The following is a 26,823-nucleotide window of genomic DNA, read 5'->3' on the forward strand; positions in this document are numbered from 1 at the left end:
CCAGAGTGAGACTTATTTAGTGGGTTTAGAAGGAGACGGGTTAATTCCCCGCACCTTAGAACTCTGCATGCCTTCGGTGTAGAACGGGTTAAGCAGGACGGTTAAAGAGCTGGGGGTGGGGAGAGGGGGATAGGGACAGAGGAAAGAGAGGTGTGGGACCGGGAGCGATGCTGCACTTGCGACCAAAAGAAGGGGAGAGAAAAAAAAAATCTGCTTTGGCTACTGAGCATGCCCAGTTCCCAGCTCGAGCCCTATAAGGGAGGCATTGTGTGCGTTCCACTTCTCCGGGCTTTGGTGGTGACCGGGAGGGGACTTTGGTTGGGGAGGGTGTTGGTGAATGAGGCGCTTTAGGAATGGGGGACGAGGTTTGGAGCCCCGGGGCTGTGCGGGAAGAGACCCACGGGATGCCTTGGGGAGTCAGTAAAGGAGACAACGAAGGGACTACGAAAAGTCACTTCGGTAGCCCGCACACTGTCTTGTCTATGCCCAAGAGGCTTTTGCAATTGAATCTCAAATACCCAGAGGCTGCAAAGCCAGCGCGGGGATTGTCTAGGCCCCTTTCTTGTACCCTTTGGCCAGTGCTTCCACGAGAGAGTAGGAATATCCCGAGGAAAAGCTAACGTGCAAACCAGTTTCAGACGGACTGGGAATTGAGTTAATAAGCTTGGCAAGAAAGCAGATGTACCTGTGGGGCGGGGGAGTTTGGCTATCCTCTGTGCATTTCAGATACCTGGCTTTTCTGAGGAGGAGAGGCTAAAACGGTCATTTTACACCCCTCCCCTGCAACCTTGCTGTTTTTGTAGGTGCTTGGCTAAGAAAAACGACTCTCTTTACTTTGTGTCTGTGGGGATAAACTGGCTTTCAGTAGAGCTAAGTTATAAATGGCAGGTATTTCCCTAGCCCATTCTTTGCCACATTTCAGGTAATACTACAGGGCCCATTTCTTAGGGACCTAGGTCCTGCCTAATCCACTTATTCAAATTCGAGTCTCTCTAGCCGCAATAGGTTATAGCCAGTACCCAGAAATGCTTGTACTTAAAAATGAAAAACTCTTTAAACTAAAGCTAGCAATAGCTTTGAAACCAGAGTTTGGCTGTCTGCCTGAACCCCTACAGTTAAACATTTACCATAATTGGTTGATGTTTAAAGGCCTCAAATCTAGGCAAAAAAAATCCGATGAGCAAAGGATTTATTACATTATTTGTGGACACCGTCCTCTTTTCGATATTATCTCCAGTATCTATTCATAGATAAGTTCAGATTTGTTCATTTTTGTCACTTCAGGAGGCTGCCTTCAGGTTATATTCATATGACTGTTTGCCGGGCGCAGCGTGTATACAGAGATGCATGTGCAATATTGGCACGAATAGTTAAGTAGATATGTGTACATAGGCATATTTTCTTATGACCTTGGTAAATATTGCATCTTTCATAAAGAATCCTTTCTCTACCCCCACTCCTCATGGCCCTTAAAATTTTCGTCGTCTTCTCTTTTAAAAACCTAGAGGCAGAAACTGAGTGGGCAGCAATGGTAAATTTTGCTTTATTCCATGTGAAATTCATTATGAAAAGGCAGTAAGGAAGCACTAAAGGATCTGTCCATAACACATGCACTTACTCTTAGTGAGGTGAAATTTGTTTCCTCCATAGGTAAATAGCTGCAGTATGTTGAAGAATCCCTCTACTGCTGCACATTTGAACAAAACAGATCCCGCTAATTAAGAACTCACATTTGCATTATATTGTATAATGCAATTTGAAAGTGGTAATGGATACCAAAACAAGTTGGCATTTATTCTAAATGCAAAGGATTCGGGAAGCTACAATATATTTTATCAGGGTAGAGGAATTGTTTGTCCTTTACTATAAATGTTAACAAGATTCAATAGAATGAGCAAAAAAAAATTTTACCTGAAAATATAATGCACATTCCAAGTACTATGATAGCTGAAAAGGCCAGATTTAGACAGTAAATATCAGACGATTTAAATGCCTACCTTTATTCAACTTTAGACACTGTTCTGAGAGCTGACTATATTTGACTGTAATAACTGTGAAATGTTCTTTTTCATATGGGTATGGAGACAGAAATCTGAAAACAAGTATGGCTACAATGCCAATAAACTACAATTAATAATAGTGCTACAAACTTATCGGTGATTGATATCCAAGTCATGAAAATGAGTGTTTTGATATAAAATATTTTGCTGCTCAAAAATGATCACGTGGATACTCCTAAAAATAACATAGAAGTAACAGCTTCCATACCTTCTGCTTCTTTAGCTTTCAAAGTAATTTAAAAACCCAGCCGTTTAGTCCTGCAGTCTCTTTTCCAGCTTCTAGAATGACTCGTGATATCCATATAGAACAATAGGAAACTAAAGGAAATTGCTAGCTTAAAACAAGGAAGTAAATATATAAATAAATAAAAGTGTTAAGAAAACCCCAGCACTATTTATGGCAATGGAAAGAAACACAAAGTTGATGTTCTTCCTAAAATATACGAATGCAAATATTGTGAGACAGATTTTGCAATAGTCTCATGGATTTTCTACAAATGTTCCACTGTACTTAATCTTGACTTTGCCAGGAGTACAACTGGAGCCATAGGACCACACTGATTTGCAAATAAGCAACTGCACCAGGAATTTCACCAGCCTCCCGGAGAGCCTTCATTGCAAAGGCAGTTTTAGTCAATCAGGCGCTACCAATTGCAAATGAGTGAACCACCCCCCCTCCCCCCACCAACCAAACTCGGCCCTTGTTAGTGGTCTTGCACTCTCATATTTCTCATTTGCCCGGCCTTGCTGTTTTATTTTTTAAAATTCTGTAAGCAATCTCTACACCCCACGTGGGGCTCAAACTCACGATCCTGAGAGATGGAGATCAAGAGTCGCATGCTCTACCAACTGAGCCAGCCAGGTGCCCCTTGTCTTGTTGCTATTTAAAATCAAATTAGCCTTAATTTTGGTATCCAGGTATCACACACAGATCTTTCAGCGTATCTTAATTTCGAAAACATATTTATACTCTGGTATTTAGAGAAATTATGAATGCGGCACCTAAGTGGAATACAAGAAAGTTCTGAGGATGTTAACATATCTTCTGGGAAGACACATTTCTAAGATCAGATAAGTTAAGAAGAACTTTGCTTCCGTAAAGCTAAATAGTATTTTTGTTAATGTTTGTTTATTTTTGAGGAAAAGAGTGTGAGTGGGGTAGGGGCAGAGAGGCAGGGGGACAGAGGATCCGGAAGGGGCTCTGCCCTGATAGCAGAGAGCCCCATGTGGGGTTCGAACTCAGGAGCTGAGCTGTGAGGTCGGGACCTGAGCTGAAGTGGCTGCTCAACTGACTGAGCCACCCAGGTGTCCCAAAGCTAAGCAGGTTTTTAAACTTTGGAATTTTTCAGCAAATTCAGTTATGTAAGTCAAAATTAATTCTGACTTACAAGGGGAGCAGGACAGAGCATGTAGTGTCTCCCAAACTTATTTGACAAATGGACCCGCCCTTTTTTTTTTATCATATCCCCTTTGAGAAACCTTGTACTAATTGCTCACTTTTACAAATTTGTGGAAATCAGGAGCTGAAGGGTAGCTTTCAGATCATGATCTAATCCATACTGTAGTAGCTTTTATCTACTGAGTGCCTCTTTGCAGCCATCTTGCCTCCAAACATTTCATTTAGTTCTCTGAACAGTACTACAAGGGAGAGATCCTTCTTCTTCTTTCAAAGTCAGGGTTCAGGGAAATTAAGTGATTTGCCCAAGGTCACAAGGTAGTAAGTCAGGATTTGACCTCAGGTCTTTGAGGTTTTCCAGGCACACCATACTTTCTTGTCCACAAAGGAATCAAGGCACTTTTAATTTTGGAAGCATAATGGATTTTCCCCCCAAAGATCAACACTTGGGACATAAATGTTTGCAAGTAGTAAAGAATTAATACTCAACCTTTGATTAAACCAAAAAATGGACATGGAAAACAGTTCATATCAATTATGTATGACAGGGTCTCTTAAATCAGCTGATTTCCCCCCTTTGCCAATAGCGGGCTGTTCCATTCATCTTGCTCTTTCAACTTTCATACTTGAGTTGATTCTGAATGTGTGATACATTTCAGTTGTCTCTTATTAGACAGTCGCCTTTGCTACTGCTAAACGGAGCCATGTAAAGAGGTAGTGTTCACCTCTAAACTTATTCCATTATCTAGTAGGGCACTGAGTAATTGGAAAAGGTGAGATTAGTTGATTAATTGATTAGATTATGCCCAGCCAACCTGATATTCCATTTTTCCAGGGTACTTCTTTCTACTACAGCTGGTAACCTGTTTTTTTAATCCCCCAGAATCTAAGGTGTCAGCTATTAATGTATTAAAGTCTGAGTACTCCAGGCATTAGCTGATTATTCACAAATTATTTCTGGAGGATTAATAAAGAAGAGTATGTTGTTTCAAAGGCTCTTTGTAATTTTGGCTCCTAATGAGTACCCGTTCATACAGCTCACTCATACCACCTATGTTCTCTACACTCACATTTTTCTAAGCCGATGCTGATATAATAGCATGTGTTTTGTTTCCCCGTTTTCTTTCTGAGCATTCTCTAACTTGAAAAAACTATCATCTTTCTCACTCTCTGTCAAAGATTAGAGCCCGGAAACAAGCTCCATTGCCTTCGGACAACTCAGAGATAATAAAGATCGTGAAATAAAAAATAGGAAGTTAATAGCCAAACAATCTACTGTGAGAATTACTCCCATGGGCTGTACACGTTCCAAAACACCAACCAAAGATTTGTCAGAAAGACAGAAAGGTGATGAGAATCCTTCCATTTTTACCATGCTCAATTCTCTCTGGGGAGCAGGAGCCCTATTCCCAGCCAGCAAAACCTTTTTTTTTTTTTTTTTTTGCAAAAATATTGAGAGTCCTTTTGTCCAATGCTTTTTATAGAGTATTATTTTTCCTTAGAAATTTAAATGTAAAACTTTCCTTCAAAATTGATCTTGTTTCCAGCCCTACATCTTTTGTCGCAGAGATTCCCTTTGGACAGTTCAAAATGGGGTCAAAATCAGGAACATAAAGCAAGGCTGAAAAGGCATAATATGAAGATTTGAGTTATGGTGTGACTGTATTCTGATTACTATATCAAAAATAAAATTTATCTCTTTCTGAAGCTCAAAGGGTGAGTCAGAGGAAAGCAGGACATCTGTATAAGCCAGTGTCATGGATCTGTGATTGACTATCTTCTTTTTCAGTTCAAAATTGGAGCTTCTATTTCCCTGATCTGACTCAAACTGCGTAATGTCTACCCACATATGGTCTTCATGAGAAAACTGGCTTCCGTCTCGTGCCAAGGGGTCACAGTATAGGAACAGCTGTCATCACAGAGGATCCTAGTATATCTCTTGTATGTGCACAGCATTGTTGTTAATCATAGAATTTCAGTGTTTAAAGAGACCTTACAATTCTTATGGTTTAACCACTTCCAGTATAAGCTGAAATCCTCATCAGATGAACACCCAAAGCTGGAATAGGCTCAATGATGGGGTGCTCACTGAGGGTAGAAGCTCCAGAGAATCATCTAGAAAATTCATTATGGAATGTTGTGACCTTTACTGATGTGTAAATGTGAAAGAAACATAAAATTAGATGTATGAGGATTTTACAGAATACGAAATTTGGAACCAGAAGGACTTGGGGTGAGATTCTTGCTTCATTATTTAATGGCTTTATGATTTAGGGCAGTTAGCTTTTGAAAAAATGTTTATTTATGAGAGAGAGAGAAAGAGAGAGAGAGAGAGAGGAAGAGAAAGAATGAGAGAGAGAATCTCAAGCAGGCTCCATGCCTTTAGCCCAGAGCACAAGGTGGGGCTCGAACTCATGAACCATGAGATCATGACCTGAGCTGAAACCAAGAGTTGGACACTTAACCGACTGAGCCATCCAGGTGCCCCGCATTTAACATTTCTGAGTATCCATTGCCTCATCTGTGAAATGGTATGGCAAAGTCAATCTCCTTGAGTTTTATGAGGATTAACTAAGATAATGTTTATGAAACACGTAGAAGGGTGCCTTTCTGACAGAGACCATTGTTATTTCTTTCTATTCATAAGTAAAAGAAACTTCGAGATATACAAAGGAAAAAAAATGCAGATTATATATACGTTTTCTACCTGAGTCTTTATAAGGATGATAAGTAGAAGAAGATGATGGGATTATTCGCTTGTTTTGCTTATTTTTAATTCTTTCAAAAGCTAGACACCATTATGTTAAAATAAATCCATGGGTGCTTACACTTCCTGGTATCTTTTACTTTTCTATTTTCATCAGTTATTCATTTTTTAACCATTAATTTCAAGAACAACCTCTACAGAGCTGAGCATTACAAACACCATTATTGTTTCTTAAAACAGTCTTGCTTGCTAGATGGGATTCCAGTCTGGAATTTCATCTTCTGCCCCCCAGAGCCACAAGAAGTGGGAAATACCATTTTTTCAATGACGTTCCTCATAATGGCTCAGGAGAGAGTATTAAAAATATTCCTGAAGCCTGTTACTGAATATCTTTTTGGGAAAACAGAGAGGGAGAAAGACAAAGGGGGATAAGGAACCAAAGTATATGTAGCTATTATTTGTACAATGTTATTTGTACCATATGTGCAAAAAAAGTTCAAGTGACTTAGGGGTACTAATTTTACCATTTTGTCTATAGAAAACATGTCTTTTTAGAAACTTAGTGATTTAAAGAGCTAGCATTCTTTTACCCAGAAGATTATTTTGTCATGAGAGTGGCATGTGGCATGAGAGTGACAAGATGTGATGCAATTATATCTAAGATCACAATCGAAGGATAAATTATGTATAAGTTAATTCAATCTCAATCATCCAATAACTATTCAGACAGATGATGGTGACTACAGGCATGGATCTGTGCTACTTCTAATTGACTTTTCTTAGAATATTCATTGTTGGAAATGTTGAACTCTAACTTATATTATCTGGATTCTGTTTGTATTTCCTTGTGGTAAAATATTCTAATGTAAAAAAAAATGTTCAAGGTATGACCTCCAACCAAAGTATTTGTTTTTCACAGAGTAAAAGTTCTTGGGCATTTTACTTCTTATAGCTGAAGCTATTCAATAAAACTTCATTTTTATTATCTTTATGGATGAAAGAATATCCAGAAAACCAAATCTATAGGATCCAAGTACTCAGGGCAATGAGAAAAAAAGCACAAACGGACCAAATAATGATGACTCTTCTCATTTCTCTGCTTGTGTTTTAAGAGATGTGAATTTCCTGAACCTTGAAGGGAGAAGAGTCTCGCTGATAGCCACTCTCACTTCTCCTTGAGAATCTGTCTTATGTGACAAGGGGCAGGGCATGCCTGTATTGGAGCAATGGCCTTGGGAGCCTGATCTTCCATTCCTACCCCTCTGTGGACACTTAAAAGAGGTTTTCTGGTCAAAAGTGTATGAAATGTCATTCTCCAGTTTAAAATCTGGTGAATGGTCAGACTTTTATTGGTCAGTTGGCCAGTTGTGTCACACGAACCCAGAGACCTGGTACCACGGATCAAATGCCTCTAAGTGCTAACATTTCAACGTGAAATGAAATATATTGACAAAAGCTTCCATTTAGTTAATCCGTGTTTGTAAAAAGTTGTAGGATTTTATCAAAGAGAGATTTCTAAAGGGGTGGGGTATGTCTTGCAAATAAAAGACGTTGAATTTGGTGAACATCTTGGAAACTCTAAGGAAATAATTTCATACGTTAATTCCATACGAACAAACGACTGGCAAGAACCGGTGATTACGTGGGTTGTAGCTCCAAAGGTAAATATTTTGGGGTCTCTTTTTCAGCTCCTTATTAAATATTATTATATAAGTTATCTTCAATTCATTAGAGACTCTCCTTTTATCATTTATTGAGACTAGTGGCAAGAACAGATTGGCCTAGAGGGGAAGAATGGATGAAGAGAAACTAGCATAGCTATGCATATGATATATAAATTACACATAACCCTCAAGTAGGTTTTTTCCTCATTCAAATCATTACCCACTTCAAGTAATTACTTTCTTTTTAACCATGCATTTCCCCCTCTTTCCCACTGACTGTGAAACACTTACCCTCAGAGCTTTTCTGGAAAAAGGCAAGTTTAATTTTCAGAGTTCCTAGAGAGCCACTTTTTATCTGATACCGCATAGACAGAAAGTCTCCAAATTAAAACAAACCAACACCACTCCCTCTTCCCATCTCCATCCCAGTTGTTGATTTGGTAGCTGCACATTGAAAGAGTCAACATGTATACTGAAAAGAAATTAACATATTTCACTCAATCTGTCCCAAGAATAGAACACTGCCTTTCCTTTCAGATTCCAAGAACTCTGAATTCAAGAACATAGGAAGTTGAGTTAAGATATGAGATAGCCTGACTGCAAATAATCTGCTCAACCATAAAGTTTAGTTCATTTTGAATCCTTATTGAATCTATTACAATCGAGGCTCTGAATTCCAAGGTGAAAAGCACTGCCTCTGTCCTCCCAGACCTCGTAGTTTAGTGATAAAGCAGATGAGACCACGTTGTAATAAACCATATTCTCTAATGTATTGAAGGGAAATGCCCTTGAACCACCGAATTCTCATTTTCAAACTTTACCAAAGTTCTCACTTTCATTAGCACTGAAATCCTATACTTGAAGGCAGTTGTGGTAGGCTTCCAAGGCACATAGTCAAGGAAATTAAGAAAATCGGAACATTGCCTTCCATCCAATGGCAAGGTCAACAACGTGTATGTCCTTCTGGAGATGACATAGTCCAAAACTTTGGTATTCCTCCAGAATACAGAGTCAAAATTTACGGTGTGCCAGACAGATTTAGAGAGGACATTAACAGGAAATGTTCTATAAAATAAGAAATTAAATCATTTGCAAGGGCCAGAAATTGAAGCACCCAATATAACCAAAAGAAACAAAATGAAAGAAGACACCAAAACAGTAAGAATCCTTTCAGATTTGATGTCCAAACCGTGAAAGCCACAAGAAAAATGTATGTCGTGTTGTCTGGCTTCTCAAGTGCAACGGAGCACCCAGTAGAGTAACTCTCTTCTCTACTCAATGTAGACAGGGACTGATCAGGAAACAAGCACCAAAAACCTCCCAACTTCTCAGGAAGTTAGAGGTGCCAGCAATACTATCTTAAATATAAGCAGGTCTGGTTTTGCATTATTACTCTTTTTTTTCCTACTGATATACACAAATTGCCACAAATATTTCAAGAAAGAGAAGAATATTACCGAATTGCTTTCCCAAGGCTAAAAAGTGGGTTCCTTTATGTTTTTTGACCGTTTTAGTAGGTCAAAACACATTGTAAATTTACTTTTTAAAAAAAAAATAGTTATTTTTTAGAGAGAGCGAGCGAGCAGGGGAGGGGCAGGGAGAGAGAGAGAGCAAGAGGATCTGAAGCAGCCTCCACACTGATAGCAGAGTCCGATGTGGGGCTTGAACTCATGAACTGTTGAGATCATGACCTGATCCAAAGTTGGACACTTAACCAAGACACCCAGAAGCCCCATGTAAATTTACTTCTTGGGCTATTTACTATTGAACTCCTACAGCAATCTGACAGTGATGCCTTCTAATTGTTGTTTATGGATGTCAAGCGACTTTACACCTTTCTTCGCTTTTTGGTTTTTTGTTTGTTTTGTTTCATTTGTTGGTTTGTTTGGTTTGGCTTTGGTTTGTTGATTCTCTTTTCTAATGTGGTGTTTAATTTGTGCTTTTGCTCAGTCCATCACCAGTAAATAATTCTTGAGGGAATGTTGCATTTGGATTTGAGCAGAGATTCCATTAGAACTTTGGTAGTCAGAATTTGCCATTACTCGTCTCCTTTCCGATGCTTCACGGCATAAACAGCCCCCACCCTACCCCCACTTGCTCCCTCTTCCAAAAAGAAAGATAGAAGGGAAGTCAGAGAGGCAGCTGTTGGCATCTTACATTGAAATCCTGCTTTGCTATTCAAACTACTTGAGGTTTCTGTTTTTCTTTATAAAATTATTTGGGAAGAAAAACAACACATTTCCCTACTCTTCTGCTGTATTATTATTTGACTGATTTTCAGTTTATTAGTCATTCATCTGGATTGGTGCCTGTGTATTTTCCCAAAGGTTTAATATGGAAAATTATTTCTTTGGCCATATTAAACCTTAGCTCAAACTTATATCTTTTCTCATAGTTAAGAAGCTTCACAGATACTGTCTTAATAATGCTCCTGATACTCTTGTAGATTATAATAAAATACAGTACAATAACATAGCTTATAATATAAGAAACAGACTAAAGGAGACTTGATTAAGGTGACACTGATTGTTAAGTCAGGAGCTAGGAAAGGACAAAAATAAACAAAGAAACAAAAAATCCTAGGAGTCCTGGTTCTCTCAGTCTGACGCGCTATGAAGTTCTTCTGTGACTCTGTAAGGCAGCTAACTATAACACTGTCATCATGCATGACCAGAAGAAGGGTCTTGGGATGCTGAGAGAAAGTGGCTCCGGAATCCGCTGCTACTGCCAGGGTCAAGAGTGGTCCTTGGGCACTGCTGACATGAACAGACTCATCAGGAAGGACCTACATCCCTTATCTCTCCTCCGAACTTGCAGTCCCTTGGCGAAACTTAGGAGGCCGCCAGCTAGCAAAGGAGAAATGGAATTCGCGGAGTCCCAGGGCCAGGATCAGAGAGCAGTGTTCATCTGGACCACCCACTCTCTGGTTACTTAGTATCCATATCCATCCTTCTACACCTATTTACCTTCCATACAACAACACTCTGTTTTCTGTGCTCCCTCAAAGATGCTTCTTCCTTTCATCCAGTGCAAAGTTCCAACAGTCATGTGGTCCATCTCTAGCTGCTATTAAATGCTCTTCTAATTCCACCTAAACATGAAATAATCTAAAGACTAACTTGTAGTCAACTGCCAGCACCCACCCTTATATAAAATAACAAGGGGAGAAGAGGAGAGGGGGAAAAATTGTGTGTGTGAATATATATACAATTGTTACTCTTTATAACAATTATACACACACACACACACACACACACAACAAGCAAGGTTGTTATGAAAGCTGCTACAGTATTTTTTTCTTTCATGAGGCTGTAAATAATATACGTACTTTCTACACCCCCTCTGAGGTTTCCTTTGCTCTAAGTCAGGACTCAACTAGTTGTTCTTTCCCTGATCCAGTGTCCCAAACCTTCACTCTTGAAAACTCTGAATTCTTAGTCCCGTCCCTCTCTTTTTTTTAAAGCATTCGTTTTCCACTGGGCTTTTCTTTTTAATATTTATTTACTTTTGAGAGAGGAAGAGAGAGAGAGAGAAGCAGACAGACAGACAGAGACAGAATCTGAAGCAGGCTCTGCACTGACAGCAGAGAGCCCGACGAAGGGCTTGAACTCACCAATCGCGAGATCATGACCTGAGCTGAAGTTTAGACACTTAACTGACTGAGCCACCCAGGAGCCCCTCTGTCAATCTTTTCTATTGCTCGTGAAAGTCTTAAGAGGCAGCATGGTAGTACCAAGAAGGCAGTACCAAGCATAAGGCTTTCTACTTACGTTGTGTAACAGTAATCAAAATTATCCTCGGTAATCAGGGTCACTCTTCTGCAAGGGAAAAAGTATGAGTGTCAGGTGACTTTCACTGGCATGTCATTCAATAATATCAGCTAATTAAATTACAACTGTTTTTGATGCCAGCATTCCAGATCTCCTGGCCTGTTACGGCCAGAAGAGGCAACAGGAGCTGTATCCTGAAGACCAGCAGCTCATGCTACCCCGAGGAAGCTAGTGCAAAATGTGGATAACTCAGGAGACTGATTTTGGTTAGATTTTTTTGTAGATTTAAAATAATTGTAGTGATTTCCAAGGCTGCATTCACCTCATTTGTGATAGTATGAAACTAAGACTATGTCTAGTTGATTACAGGACAGTGACGTTTGACAAATAATGGATCGGTTTAGGGAAACTACACTGGCTTTTCACAAGTTGGATACCTTTGGCCCGTGCAAGCTCTCTGAACCTTCCCTCCACCATAGCCCACTAAGGTCCTCGTCACTATAAGACTAGCTACAGAAGAGGATTTAGCAGTTTGCCTCCTTTTTGTCCCTTTGAATATCTTTCTTAAATAAAGTGATTTCTTGTTAATGGCTAGGGAGAAAAGATTGAGGAACACAGAAGTACCATTGCTTCAATTCATTTAATAAATTATTTTTGAACACTTGCTTTATGCCAGGCACTATGCAAAGCACTAGGATTTGAGCAGTAGGCCCGAGCAGTCCATGCCCTCAAGGAGATTACAGCTTTGGCAAATCATATGATGGTGGTTATACAGATCTCAGATATCTTTCAGTTGGTATAGTCATTGTCTCTGTTCTATCATTTCTTGCTCTCCTGCTAGATTATGATACTATCTGTAGAAATCACCATCACCCAATTCGATATGAAAAGACCATTTGAAAATCAGAACTGTTTCAGAAAAATTATAACCTATATCGTTGGAAGTCAGGCTTAACTTCTTAGACTCCAGTCCAAAGTGGTAGATTCAGGCTTGCACCATCATTATACTTGGGAAAGTTGGTTATAATTTTGAGTTTGTAGGAATTTCTCTGTCTTCCAGGATCATTTTCATAATCTCGGAGTATGTCCCTGCCTGCTCCCTAAAGTTTACTTTTATGATCTCCTGCTTAAGGCAAGTGGCTTCCTGCCTGCCTACATTTCTTTCATCTCCCTGGGAAGTCTCCAAATCCAAGAAGTCTTACTCTCTTTCCTGTTTCTGGCCTCTACACTAAGTGAATAATTTTTCCTAAAAAACATTAGGGAACCATATTTTAAGACGGGTTCTGTATTCAAGCAAACTGTGAGTTTTTTCACATCTTGTTCTAAGTTCATGGATCCCCATCCATGGGCCTGATTGCTCTCTGCTCTCTTGGTCATTAATTATCATTGAGCTTGCTTTCTGTCAGGCACTTAATTTAGGTGTTTTTTTTGTTTTTTTTTTTTGGTAAATGTGTAATTCCACCCTGTCCTCCTAATAACCCAATCAAGAAGGTGATTTTATTATTTCCATTTTCTAGAAGAGGGAACTGAGGTCCAGAGATGGTGAGATGAGTTGCTCCAAGTGATCCTAGGGGCTGGTGTATTTTTTTTTTCAAGGTCTTGCTCCTTCCGTCTTGTAAGATAACCCACACCTGTAATATATGGATTCTTTGTAAAATTCAGCTGGGTACAAGAGCAATGTGGGTCAACAGTACATGTGGTTGCCACAGATACACATAGGCTTCATTCATGAAAATGCGGTGCTGGTAATAAAGAAGGCGATCATTTTGTTCTCTTCTCTGTTGGACATACCATATGTGGATCAGTGTATTCCATTCTGACTACTAGATTTCACGGGTGTATTACAACTAGAAAGTATGCAGGAGGAGACCTTTAGGCTTGGAAAGCACATCAGAAGAGAAGCCGCTGAAGACACAGACAGTGTCTCATCTGTGAAAAGGGATTAAATTTCTGTACATTTACAGAGGGGAGAACTATTCATAGTAAATGTATGTCAGAGAGAAGAATGTATTTGAACTCACGTTAAGATAGACTCTTATGATTAGAATCATCCACAAGTAGAATGAATGGACAACAGCAGTGTTAGTTAACGTTTGTTGCAGGATGAAATCGGCTGAGACATCACTTTCGGGGAACGTTGAAGAAGATATCCAGTATTGAATCAGTCACGTCTAATGAAATGCATTGATATATGATAAATACCTAGCATATAGGCACACAACAGACACACTGTTCGTGTCTACTATTTCCAAAAGGCAGATTGTACACCTTAACAGTTCTCATCTTTACTCACTGCCTGAACCTTTCCTTACCCTTTAACCAAACCTAACCACTTCCCATTTTTGTGTGTGTGTGTCTCTAGGTATTTGTCTCTGTTGCTCCCTTTGCCTGGAAGGCTTACCTAGTCCCATCTGTGCCTTTGGAAGTCATGGGAAAATGCTTCGAGCTGGATCCCAAATGTCATCTCCTCAACAAAAGCCCTTTAGCTGAGCTTTTTAACCGACCGTGCTTCCTTGAAACAGTGTAAGTACGTCACTACCTTTTAGAGTGGGTCGTACCTAAGACTTTCCCCCATCAAATCGTAGACTTCTCATGGGACTGTTGTCTTAATCCATGATTGTATTTGGCTTGTCTTATCCCCACCTAGCAGCATATAGCTTATATACCCCAGTACCAAGCACAGTCTGCGTGCCTAGTGCATGTTGGATGAATGGAATGGAATTATAGGTCATTGGGTTAAAAGGTTAATAAGAAAATATGTGGATCTGACTCAGTGGTAACTGGTCAGAAGTCCTAAGACTGAGCCTCATTCGGGGTGAGTAGCTGATAGATATTTGAGGACTTTTCTCTAGAAAATCCATCTCAAGATACACACATAAAGGTCCAGTAAAAGAACTGGAAAAATAAAGAAAAACAAGTCAGAGCCAGTTTAGGTTTTCACACCCAAACTGCTCACACCTAGAAGCAAGGGCTTATTTCTCTTCACTTGGATTTCTTTGCCCGTGGCTGGTGACCTGCGGGGAGTTTTTCTCTTATTCCCTTTGCTTCTCGGTGAATAATTACAGCTTCCATGCCCTGTACTAAATCAAGGTATCTCATAAAAGCAGGCTAAGCCACTGTTTCCTAGATAACTTCTAATACTTATCAGTGAATTATGGTGATGACAGCATCAGAATTTTAAATGATTTTTGTTGCCCCTCAAAATAAATTCCATTGTAATTCCATGCAAATTATTGTAGAAGGTTTCTGGTGGTAAATTCAAAGTAGTTGAATCATCTTTTCTCTAAATAATTTTTAATCAGCCAACATTATACAATCTCGCATGCAATTAAAAATGTCATAGATGGTGGCTGAGGAATCTTTATGTTTCAGCAATTTAAAAATCTATTTTTGGCTTCGAGGTTTTTGTTAAATCTCAGCGCTTTTGTTGTTTCATCTGTTTCAAGCTTATGATAGGCACCAAGGCAAGACCAGTTGGGAAGATGAGGAAATGTTATAGGTAGGATGGTAGAGTTAAACCCATGACTTATTACTGCACCTTCATTTGTATGTACTTTCATTTAGGCATATGAAATCGCAACTTGATTTAGCAAAGGTTTTTTTCTTTTTCTTTTTTCTTTTCTCTCTCTCTCTTTTTTATTTTTTTGCAATAATCAGTTCTACCATGAAGCACAAAATATTCTTTTTTCGTATTGGCAACCGCTCTCATTTCATTCTTTATTCTCTGTCTCTATTTTCCCTTATCTAGGCTTTTTTACATTAAATGTTTTTGGCTATGCTAGCCCATTAAACACCCCTGAAGTTCCGGAATTTCTGCTGAGTTTACCCAGATTGCTTCTAGAAGGGCCAACCTTTTGCTCTTCTAGCTCCATCGGGTCATCCAGCTTCTTTGCATGCTTCACAACCCACCTACTTACGTAGTTTTCTCAAATGCTATTGGATGGAATTTGCTTTGTGATCATTTTGCTCTGGACATGTCTTGGCTTGATGGTTTGATTCCATTTTTATATTTTTAATTCTTTTTTATTGTCTGATAAAGGTTGCTATGTTCCAAGAAGTCATCTGCGTGATTCACTTTGTATAAGGCCATACAAAATTAGGCTCCCAATAATTTTTAATGATGAATACTCCCTTTTAAAAGGCAACCAGGAACTATGCTTCTTTCAATTTAATATCTATTGCTGGGTAGAAGAGATTTGCTTCATTGTGCTGTAAGGGATTTGACTGAATTAGTATTTGTCCTGTTATGACTTGTTACGATGTGTTTTCAGAAAAGAAAAGGAAAGGAAAACGTCTTCCTAGATTCTTTGCATCTTTTGTTCTATGGCTGACTTAATATTAGGAAACTTGCTTGCACTTTAGTTGTATAACCAGATTCTGGACCAAAGATATATATGGCCGGGTCAAAAAGCATGTTATCGTTGGGTAACTGTGCTCAGATGTTAGTTAAAGCTATGTTCAAAGAGTACTGCACTATGTACACTAATGTCATGACTAGTCACACTAACAGTGTCTGGTGCAGGTGCACAGGGACTTTCAGTCAATGTTATCAGGCACTTAGAAAAGAGTGCACATCACATAACTCTTCAATATACTTAGATGGTTAAAATAAACCTAACGCCTCAGTTTTGGTGTGTTGTGATAATCCATGCCAAGAAGGTAAACAAAGTTTATAAAAAGTTCCTTTTCACGTGTTCTGTTTGAAATCTGCTGGCACCTTCAATTTTGACTAACTATTTAAATACAGCTTCCTCTATCACAGCTGGTTGCCTGTGAATGAGAAATATTTAAATACACTGCTAAATTTTCTAAATGGAATTTTTAGAAATTCCACATTATGCATCTGGATATGCAATTTCAGCTAAATCATAATACAGCATAGTAGTAATATATTTCTAACTTTGGTAATTACTTTATTAGCTAATTAGTATTAAAACAGATTGCCAGAATACCTAATATGATTTCTTAACTGCTGCTTAGTGTTAAAGAGTACAACTGCTACCGCTGGTAATTCACTGGGAGATTTTTAAATGTTCTTGTCATAGTAATAATAATTATAAACGAGTTGAAGTTCAATTCCTATATTCTTACAGCATGGTGGTGATATGGGCCTCACAACCTTTTCAAGAGAAATGAATGACTATAATATTTAACCACCCTAACAAGTTACCTGGGATGAATTTGATGAGCCGAGGACAGCTAGGAAATTCTCAAGTAAGATCAGTAGGTCCGATAGTATAAAGAGGCCAGGTTTTTAATTTAATTTCTTTTTTTTTATCATTGTCTACTTCCTACTGCACTTAGCACAGTTCATTGCACAGAACAGGTAGTCAGATAAGGTATGTTGAATGACTGAATTGGTCTCTAGGGGTCCAAGATCTGTCCAGAGCCGGGGAAGGGTACATAGATGCTAAGTGTTTCCTTACCTTTTTCCTTATCCCCTTGGGAAACCTGAACTTTTGGGCGGCTTGCACACATTTCTACAGAAGTCAGAGATCAAGTCAGCTGTGTATCAAGCGTGGACCTTACCCTTAGAAAGGTTTATTTGGCGAAAGTGGCAAAAAATCTATAGAGTGTTTAAAAAATGCAGAGTCACTTGAGTAAAAGAACCATACATGTGTATTCATCTTACAGGTTTTCCATACGCAGATACTTGTAATTAAAATATTCATGTTGCAAATCTTTCGCATACAGCTTCTAGAAAGGAATTCTGAAAACGTATATATATATGTTTAATATCACGTGTTATCATGATGATAGCTACTCGTCATCTCTTTGGGGTTCAATAGCTTCACATAGGAGATAGGACAATAATATCATCCATACCACAGGCTTATGGTGATCATGAAGTGAAGTCATGTATGTAAAGCACCTGTCACGTTATAGTTGTCCAATGCACGTCAGTTTCCTTGCACCCGCTTGCCACAAAATGTCTACCTGTGCAGCTGTGAGAGTCTCTTACTCAAGCCCATGAATCTTTATCTCAGGAGTGTTGTTTTCCAAAATCGTTTGAAAATCTATGTACATGCCTAAAAACCCGATACAGTTCTGTTGTTCAGAATTTCTTCGTTGGTTTTTAAAAATTAAAGGTTTTTTGAAAAGTAAAAGTTGTGTATATTTAAAGTATACAACCTGATGACTGGCTATCCGTATACACAGTGGGAATGATTGCTACAGTGAAGCTAATGAACGTGTCATCTCCTCACACAGGTACCATTACTGCTTTTGTGATGAGAGCACCTGAAATCTACTTTCTGAGCAAAGTGCCAATATTCAGTGTAGTGTTAGTAACTATAGTCCTCACGCTGCACACTAGATCTCCAAACTTATTCCTCCTGCATAACGGTAACTTTGTACCCTTTGGGCAGTAACCCCCTATTCTCCCCACCTCTCCACTCTGGTCACTACCATTCTACTCTCTGCTTCTATGTCTTTGACTTTTTTTTTATTCTAAAGAATCTCTTCATTGCTTTTTTTTTTTTTAATTTTTAAATGTTTTTATTTATTTCTGAGAGAGAGACAGCGTGAGCAGGGGAGGGTCAGAGAGAGAGAGAAAGATACAGAATCTGAAGCAGGTTCCAGGCTCTGAGCCAGCTGTCAGCACAGAGCCTGACGCGGGGCTCGAACCCACGAACTGCAAGATCATGACCTGAACCCACGAACTGCAAGATCATGACCTGATCCGAAGTCGGATGCTTAACTGACTGAGCCACCCAGGCGCCCAAGAATCTCTTCACTGCTAATCAGTACACTATTTGCCAGCCAGCGATCTTACCACCCAAAAGGAAGCATTATCACAATTTATTTACTTTTGTAAACACATCATCACATTTACACTGCCGGTCTATTTTATTAAGCTACTCAAATGTAACAGAACAACCAAGAAACAGTCAACTAAGTTAAATTTTCACATAAAATGGATGTCATTTCCACTATTCATGGGTCGATCTCATAAGGCACAACAAATGGAACTTTCAAAGTCTCTTGATCACATTTGGAAAGCATTACATGGCAGCATTCCGTAGATGCATCCTCTCAGGTAACCTCAAGCCATTTTCCAATGAACACAATGGAAGAGTAAGACTCAGTCAGCCTTCCAATCCTGCTATAGGCAGATGTAGCAGATTTGACCGAGTTCTGAGAACGGGGCCAAGGTTTACTCAGTTCAGGTGACCATACATTTGAAGACTGCACTGCATAGTACAGTGACTCTCTCAGATATTATGTTTGGTGGGGCCAACTTTGTGACACTCTCAGGGAGGGTGTCCAGTTGCCTTAGGGCCAAAGCCAGGGTGATGAGGCATAATCCCCATGAAGAATGCTTCAGTGGGTTAGAGATTGCTTTGTTAGTGAAAGATTAGTGATTGCCTAGGGGCATAGAAGGTAATGCACAAGGCCAGCTCACAGAGAAGGAACTGGCTGGCTAATCAGAATAAAAGGCACAAACAGAAAATAAAATGGGTCCCTAGGGTATAAGCCACTGTAGGGAAATCCCCTGGTTACCAATGGGATGCTTAAATATGAATGGTCAGTGCTAGAGATCTTTTTAAAGTGACAGGTGAATCTGCTCTGGTCACGTAGGAGTCCCAGTGAGGGATGTGGGTGAAGGAACACTAATGCCACACATCAAAACATAGATATTTATGTCATATTGTTCTGGCCCCTTGCAGGAATAGAAAAGAAAATTCCTAAAATTCATATGGAATCTCAAGGGACCTTGAATTGCCAACCAATTTTGAAAAAGAACAAAGTTGGAGGCCTCACACTTCCTGATTTTAAAACATATTACAAAGCTAAGATAATCAAAGCAGTGTGGTGCTAAAATACAGACACGTAGATCGGTGGAATAAAAGCCCTGAAAATAAACTCTCACCTAAGTAGTAAAATTATCTTCCACAAGGGTACTAAGACCACACAAATGGGAAAAGAACAGTCTCTTCAACAAATGGTGGGGAACACTGGACACCCACATACCAAAGAGGTGGACCCTTACCTTACACTTTATACAAAAATTAACTTACAAGGAATTGAAGAGCTAAACAAACACAAGACCTCAAACTCTAACACTCCTAGAAGACAACAGAGGGGAGACTCTTCATGGCACCGGTGTTGGCGATAGTTTTTTGGGTATAATACCAAGAGCATAAGCGACAAAACCAGAAACAGAGAAATGAGACTTCATCGGACTTCAGAACTTCCGCACGTTAAAGGAAACAACAGAACAAAAAGGCAACCTATGGAATGGCAGAATATAACATATCTGATAAGTGGTTAATATCCAGAATCTATGAAGAACTCCCATAACCCAACAAGGAAAAACAAGTAACCTGATTTTAAAAATGAGCAAAGGACCTGAATAGACATTTCTCCAAAGAAAACATACACATGATCAACAACCACGTGAAAATATGGTCAACATCACAATCCTTAGAGAAATGCAAATCAGAACCACGGTGAGATATTACCTCATACCCGTTACGATGGCCACTATGGAAAAACCAGAAAATAATGAGTGTTGGCGAGGATGTGGAGAAAACGGAATCTTGTGCATTGCTGGTGGGAATGTAAAATGGTGTAGCCACAATGGAAAATAATATGGGGAAGTTAAAAATAGAATTACCATATGATCCAGCAATCCTACAATGGGATGTATCTCCAAAGAATTGAAATCAAGATCTCAAATAGATATTTGTACACCCATTTCACTGCAGCATTATTCACAACATCCAAGAGGTAGAAGCAGTCCAAATGTCCATTGTCGGGTGAATGGATGAAGAAAAGGGAGGTATATACGTATAACGGAATACTATCCAGCCTTTAAAAAGGAAGGAAATCCTGGGACAACTGGGTGACTCAGTCGGTTAAGGGTCTGACTTCAACTCAGGTCATGATCTCATGGTCTGTGGGTTCAATCCCTGTGTCGGGATCTGTCCTGGCCACTCAGAGACTGGTGCCTGCTGTGGATTCTGTGTCTCCCTCTCTGTCTCTGTCTTCCCCCCACCCCCAGCACTCATGCTCTGTCTCTCTTTCTCTGAAAAATAAATAAACATTAAAAAAGAGGAAGGAAATCCTGTCGTATGCTACAACATGGATAAGCCTTGGGGACATTTTGCTTTATGAAATAGACCAGTTGCAAGAAGACAAATACTAGATGATTCTACTTATATGAGCTATCCAGAGTAGTCAAAACCTTGGAAACAGAAAGTAGAATGGTTGGCTGTCAGGGGCTGGGAGAAGAGAAAATGAATTGTTTGATGGGTTCATTGTTCTAAGCCTCTGTGGCTGCAATTCTGACTACAGCAAACAAAATCGATAGTAAAGCCTCAAAAAAAGAAGGGCTTGCATATGTGACTGATGCTCGTGAAGTGAGTTGCTTAACACTATCCAAAGGTCACACAACCAGTTAGCTGTGAGCTGAAAGCCAGACCTGATTATTGATCCCAAGGGTTTTCCTCTGCAGTTTCCTCTCTCCCACCTTACCGTCTGCTAGCACGGCACCTGGCACACAGGGACTCCTCTAGTAAAAATTCTGGAAGAAATGAGTGCCTCCCACATGACTACTTCCGTCCTTTGTTAGTTGAGGGAAAAGAAAATATTTTCCTCAGCCTTCTAGGTATGTACCAGATCAAGCAAATCTCTATGTAAATAATAGGACTGTGGCTTAATAAAGTGCACCTGACATAACGGCACTAACTATTTCAACAGACAAAACAATTCTGGAAAGAGATTAAAAAATAACTCAAATGGAACATCATCATTACATGTCTCCATTTGTGACGGCCTCCACTGAATGGCTAGCTTTGAACCGGGAGGATTTCCTACGGTGTGTGCCTTACCCGCAAATACATGTTTGCTCCAGAGTTAGCAGCATATTTAAAGTGATAATTTTGGAACCTTTGGCTTTCCACAAAGTATTTTCCCAATCTATTCTGTTATATATTTCTTTCAGCCACCAGGTGGCATGTGCTTTGTTGCTGAAATATACAATTAAAATGTATAATAAAAATGTATCCTGAAGAGAGAAATTATATCAAGGCTTACATATCTAACAAAAAATAATGATACTGGATTGTATCATGAAAGCAATCAACAAAAACGTACATGCTAATCAATTTGACGGTTATGAGCATGCCACGTAGACCTTAAGGTAGACATTTGTCCTAGCAAAGAGCTCACAAATACAATTTTAACTGATTTAAAATAGCTGAGCCTAATTATCTAAAATTATACTTTCTTAACTTAAGGCATGGATTTCGTTAATGACATGGTCTTGTAAGATGGAGGTAAAAAAAATATCTATTTTCTCAATTCTCTTATGATTTGTGACCCTGCTTATCAATGATAAAACCACACACTAGTACCTAAGTGTCAGACCAAATAAAGGTAAAGATGTGCTTCACGTTAAGAAAACTGCCAAAATTAAGAGAAGATAGAAGGTAATTGCTCATTTTATTTTAAAAAGCCATTCGACACAAGGATTCACGGCAACGTTGCTTGAAAGAGAGAATTTTTTAATTTAACTGCTCATCTGACATCATGAAATGGGGAAAGAGGCCAAGCAGGTGCTTAGGCAGTTTACCAGCCCTCTGGGGCTGGACTGTGTCTAGGAATGTGGCAAGATAAAATCAACCATTCCCCACCCCCCAATAGTTTATTTTTCTTTCTACCTCCAATCTCAAATCCAAGTAGCTAAACCTTTTTGTATTCACCATTCAGGAGAGCCATCTGACAAGGCACAAAGCAGAGGAAATAGTTTTCTTACTTTTGGTTTCCAAAACCTTATACTCCTAAAGAATGGATGTGACTATTGACATAGGAAAAAAAAAAAAGACATACAAGGGAAAAATAGCATTGTATGAGCAAGGGAGCTGAGGAAGCAGGTTTTTCTCAGAGGCTAAAATAGATCTCCATGGGTAGAGAGAAGTGAGGCATTTGCAGCTTCTAGCGAAGGATGTCGATACTCCGATACTCCGCTTCCCAGGTAGAGCCCTGGGGAGGCGCCAAACTCCAAAGAGAATGAATGGTTGTGGGGTGTGTTTAGACACAAGGCGCCTCACACAGCCTCAGAAGGATTTGTCTGCCTCAAAGTAGCGGGGAGGCAGCGGAAAGGGCCCTGTGTGCTAAGGACAAATAGTCCTTCTTCCATGACCTAAAATATTATCTAAAATGGGAAAACAGTTGTGCCAATGAGCATGCACAGAGCTGACCATAATGTAGTCTGAGAAGTGCCCAGGTAGACAGACTAGCACAGGATATTGCCAAAACATGTGAAGGAACAAGGAGGGGCTACGTAACATACCGAGACAGAAATAAGCATCACCTAGTTAGGCTTTCATTGTCTCTAGTGGTCAGTACTTGGGGGTGGGAGCGTTCACATAGCTTGGTGCTCTTCCGTACCAGAAATTTGGATATAACCAGTGGGGTCTCCTCAACCCAGATATCTATTTATAACACTACTCAAGGGGTTCTTGAACTTGAGGCTTCATGAGGACGTCAAGAATGCTTGTTGAGACCGTGCCCACACTCTGGAATTAGAATCTCAGGTCTACATAATTATCTATAATAAACTCTGTGGGGACTTCAGAGGGCTCTGATCTTGGTTTCCAGAATGGTGAAGAGAAGAGCTCTCATGCTTTCTAAATTGATTCTTCTGGCCCTTTTCTCTGAAAGCTGCAATAGTAGAAAGAGCTGTCTAACATTTGTTGAGTATGAACTATGTGTGAGAATCTCTTCTAGGCATTATATGTGTATTCCTTATTTTAGTACTCATCACACACCACGTGTGGTTCTCTTACATGAAGAGTCTCCTTTAATTTCAACTGAGACCGAAAATAGATCCCTGATTTTGCTGTCATGACATTTCCTAGTCAACACCATTAAAAACTCCCACAAGCAAGCATTAGTTTAGGGCTTGACTGTGTACCCACTTCACGCTCGACATCATGGGGATGCTACCAGGATTAGCTATTCCTGGGGGAGTCAAAGGAAGTTTCATAAATAAAGTCACGCTTGAACTTTGACTTAGAGGGTGACTAGTAATTTGATGTGAGGGGTGGGGATGAGAATAGCCCACCAGAGGGAGCGGTATGTATAAAGAAAGATCTCTAGAACGAGAGTGATTGGCTTATTTGAGGAATGGCAAAGATGTGGTTCATCACATATAGTGAAGGGGATGTTGTTGCAGAGGCGAAAAACATACACCCTCAGGGTACACCAAGGCAAATCACTTAGCGGGTGAGTGAGCCTAGGCAGCTGCCCAGCCTCTCCACCCCCCACTGGTGGTTCTCTACTCATTGTTAGTTATATAGTAGCTCTCAAAGTGTGGTAGAAATAAAGTTTCTCCATGGGGAAAAAAAAAAAGGCTAGAAAAGAAAGCCAAATGCTAGAGCTGGTGAGGGAAATATAGAATCCAGTCAGGTCATGTTCCTTAGTCCAAAAGTAGAAATTGTGAGCAAAATAATTAATGGTATGTGGAATTTAGTAGCAATTTAAACTTATGGCATAAATAGGCCCACTAAACGCTCAATCTGGGAACGAGAAAAAGTAATTCAAAGAACTACTCATCAGCACTGCAGTAACAACAATTCAGTGAAATTTTAAAAAATGGTACTGAACTTCCACTTAAATGTTTTACCGCATGTTAAGAGGAAAAGTATTTACAATAATGGCTTGCATGGTTGGAGTACTCGAAGTCTTAGACCTGATTCCTCCAAAATGTCAAAAGGTCCATTATAATCCAATTTTGTGTCCCACTGTGTCTCACCAAATATTAACTTCAAGTTACTTTCCAAGCTTTCACATCATTCTCAGATGTATTCCTTACGATAACTGCTTAATATTATGCTGTATCAATATAATTCTTGCCATATGCTGAAATCTCTGGCTGAACATTTAAGTTGTTTATGGTTTTTTTGTTCCAATAATAAATAAGGTGACCATAGACATTTTGATAAAACAAACTCATACAACTTTGTTTTTCTGATTAGTCACTTAGAATAAATTTCCACATGCGGAATTGTCGGGCAAACAGGTAGGAATAGTCCGTGTCTCTTGACAGGTGTCACACATTCTCCACTGAAAAGGCTGCATTCACGTGGTGCTGGCCATAAATGAGCATACTTCTCACAGCTTGCCCAGCACTGGGGTTTCCTAGTATCTTTCCTTTTTTATTATATCAAAATGTGAGTCTCATTTTGTTACAGTTTGTATTTTGTTTTTTTAAATGTTTATTTATTTTTGAGGAGTGGCAGGGGTAGACACAGAATTTGAAGCAGGCTCCATGCTCTGAGCTGTCAGCACAGAGCCTGACGTGGGGCTCGAACTCACGAACCATGAGATCATGACCTGAGCTGAAGTCAGATGCTTAACCGACGGAGCCACCCAGGCACCCCTAAAGTTTGCATTTCTTTAACTCCTTAGCCAACTTCAACTTACATTTCATGTATATTTGCTCTTTGTATTTCTTGTGAGAACTGACACTTCAGGTCAATTGGTAATTTATTAGCCTGGGATTTGGGGGTCATTGCCTACGTTTCTTCATCCATATGGCTCTTGCCTGGGTAGTTACCACAATTATCCATTATACTTTGCATTCACAGACATAGTTTGATGCATTTCTATTCTCCACTGGCTACTTTTACCCATTAAGCAACTCACTTATGAAATGGAAAGAAGTAGAAGGGTGGGTACAAGCAGCGTGTAGACTTTTAAAAAATGCCATCATTAAGGAAGTTAATAAGTGATGAAAAATAATCACTGACCTTTTGTGATTCAAGAAAACAAAGGAATATTATGGCAACCCTGTAAATAATTATGTTATTACTATAGCAACTGGGATGGACTACTGTAGAGTTGAATATTCAGATTCAGTTTCCATAAATATTCAAATATTCAATTACCTATTTGAAGCTTAGCTCAAATGAAGATTTCTTTGGACAATTTCAATGCATGCTCTCTGTAAGTGTTTTTCGAGTCATGTAGGTATAATTGAAAGCATGGATGTTGGCTGTGGATATTTCATGAACAGACTTTTCTCAGCTATTTTGGCAATTGTGGTTGGATGGGGTCAGTTAAGATTTCAAATAATGTTAATATTCATGGAATTTGTAGACCAACGTCAGGTTATTTTATAAAATGTGTAAGAATAGGGGATTCTTTGATATAGAATATTCCATACTACTACTAAGAGTAATAATATGTTGGAGGCATTGGGTCATGACTATGTTAACTAAAAAGATGGAATTATATACAAAATATGTGTTATAATGATATGTACCCAAGTCAAGATGCTTAAAGATAATATTCAATGCGGTGAGCACTAGGCATTGTGTGTGTATTAAGTTTTTTAATACTCATCACAGCACTACAAAGTAGCGTTAGGGAGGGCAAATAATTTTCCCTCTACCCTTCTGAGTTATTGGCTGAGATTCCCTGTAGTAAAAGACAGATGTACAGAGAAAAACAAACAGAAGTTTATGAACATGTATACTTCAGGCATACAGGGGAGATAGATACCCAGGAAAAAGGAGTAGCTCAAAGGGATGACTTTAGAATTCAGCATTAATACCACCTTAACAAGGAAAGAGGAGGAGGGAATATAGGCCTTTCGGGGAGGGTGAAGAATATTTAGGAAAGTTGGCTAGGCTGTTAGAAGAAGAATAGATGGAAGGTATGCCCATCTGTGAGGAAGTTTATCTGGATGTAGCATTGACTTCTAGTCTCCTCTCCTGTGATAAAAGCCAATCCTCCCCAGCTGAGGAAACTCCCAGGGAGAGGGTCTACGACAACTGAGTTCCTTTCGGACGATCTTGTCCTTAGGCAGGTAAGGGAAGGTCAGAGAAAGCCTCTCTGTGCATTTGCTGTTCTCAAGTGCCCGCAGCCCAAAAGAATCAATAAGTCAACGTGGCGTATTTTGGGATGGCATATTCTGCTACCCTTCACTGGGTACTGTCACAACTCCATTCTGTAGGTGAAGAAACACAGGCATAAAAGGTGATCACAGATGTATTTAGATGGTGGGTGTACTCTCTTACTTTCCATTTTTCTAGATTTTCCAATTTTCTACTATAAACATGTATCCCTTTTATACTGGTAAAAATAGAGTATGCTTTTAAATGCTTTTGCATCTTTCGTGCTGACTGGGATACACATTCGGATTCACACCTGCTCGTATGGAAGACAAGTGTCAGCTTCAGCCATCCAGATGGGCATCGGAGTAGTCACTGCC

General features: G+C 39.4%; 1 protein-coding gene across 1 annotated transcript in view; it reads right to left on the bottom strand.

Annotated features, from left to right (window-relative positions):
* SLITRK4 (SLIT and NTRK like family member 4) overlaps positions 1 to 26,823 on the bottom strand; it is a 185,756-nt gene that overhangs the window by 12,720 nt on the left and 146,213 nt on the right. The gene's annotated exons all lie outside the window — the stretch shown is intronic.

The sequence above is a fragment of the Hyaena hyaena genome, unplaced genomic scaffold (genome assembly GCF_003009895.1).
Source record: "Hyaena hyaena isolate Hyena2069 unplaced genomic scaffold, ASM300989v1 scaffold_1701, whole genome shotgun sequence".
NCBI lineage: Eukaryota > Metazoa > Chordata > Mammalia > Carnivora > Hyaenidae > Hyaena > Hyaena hyaena.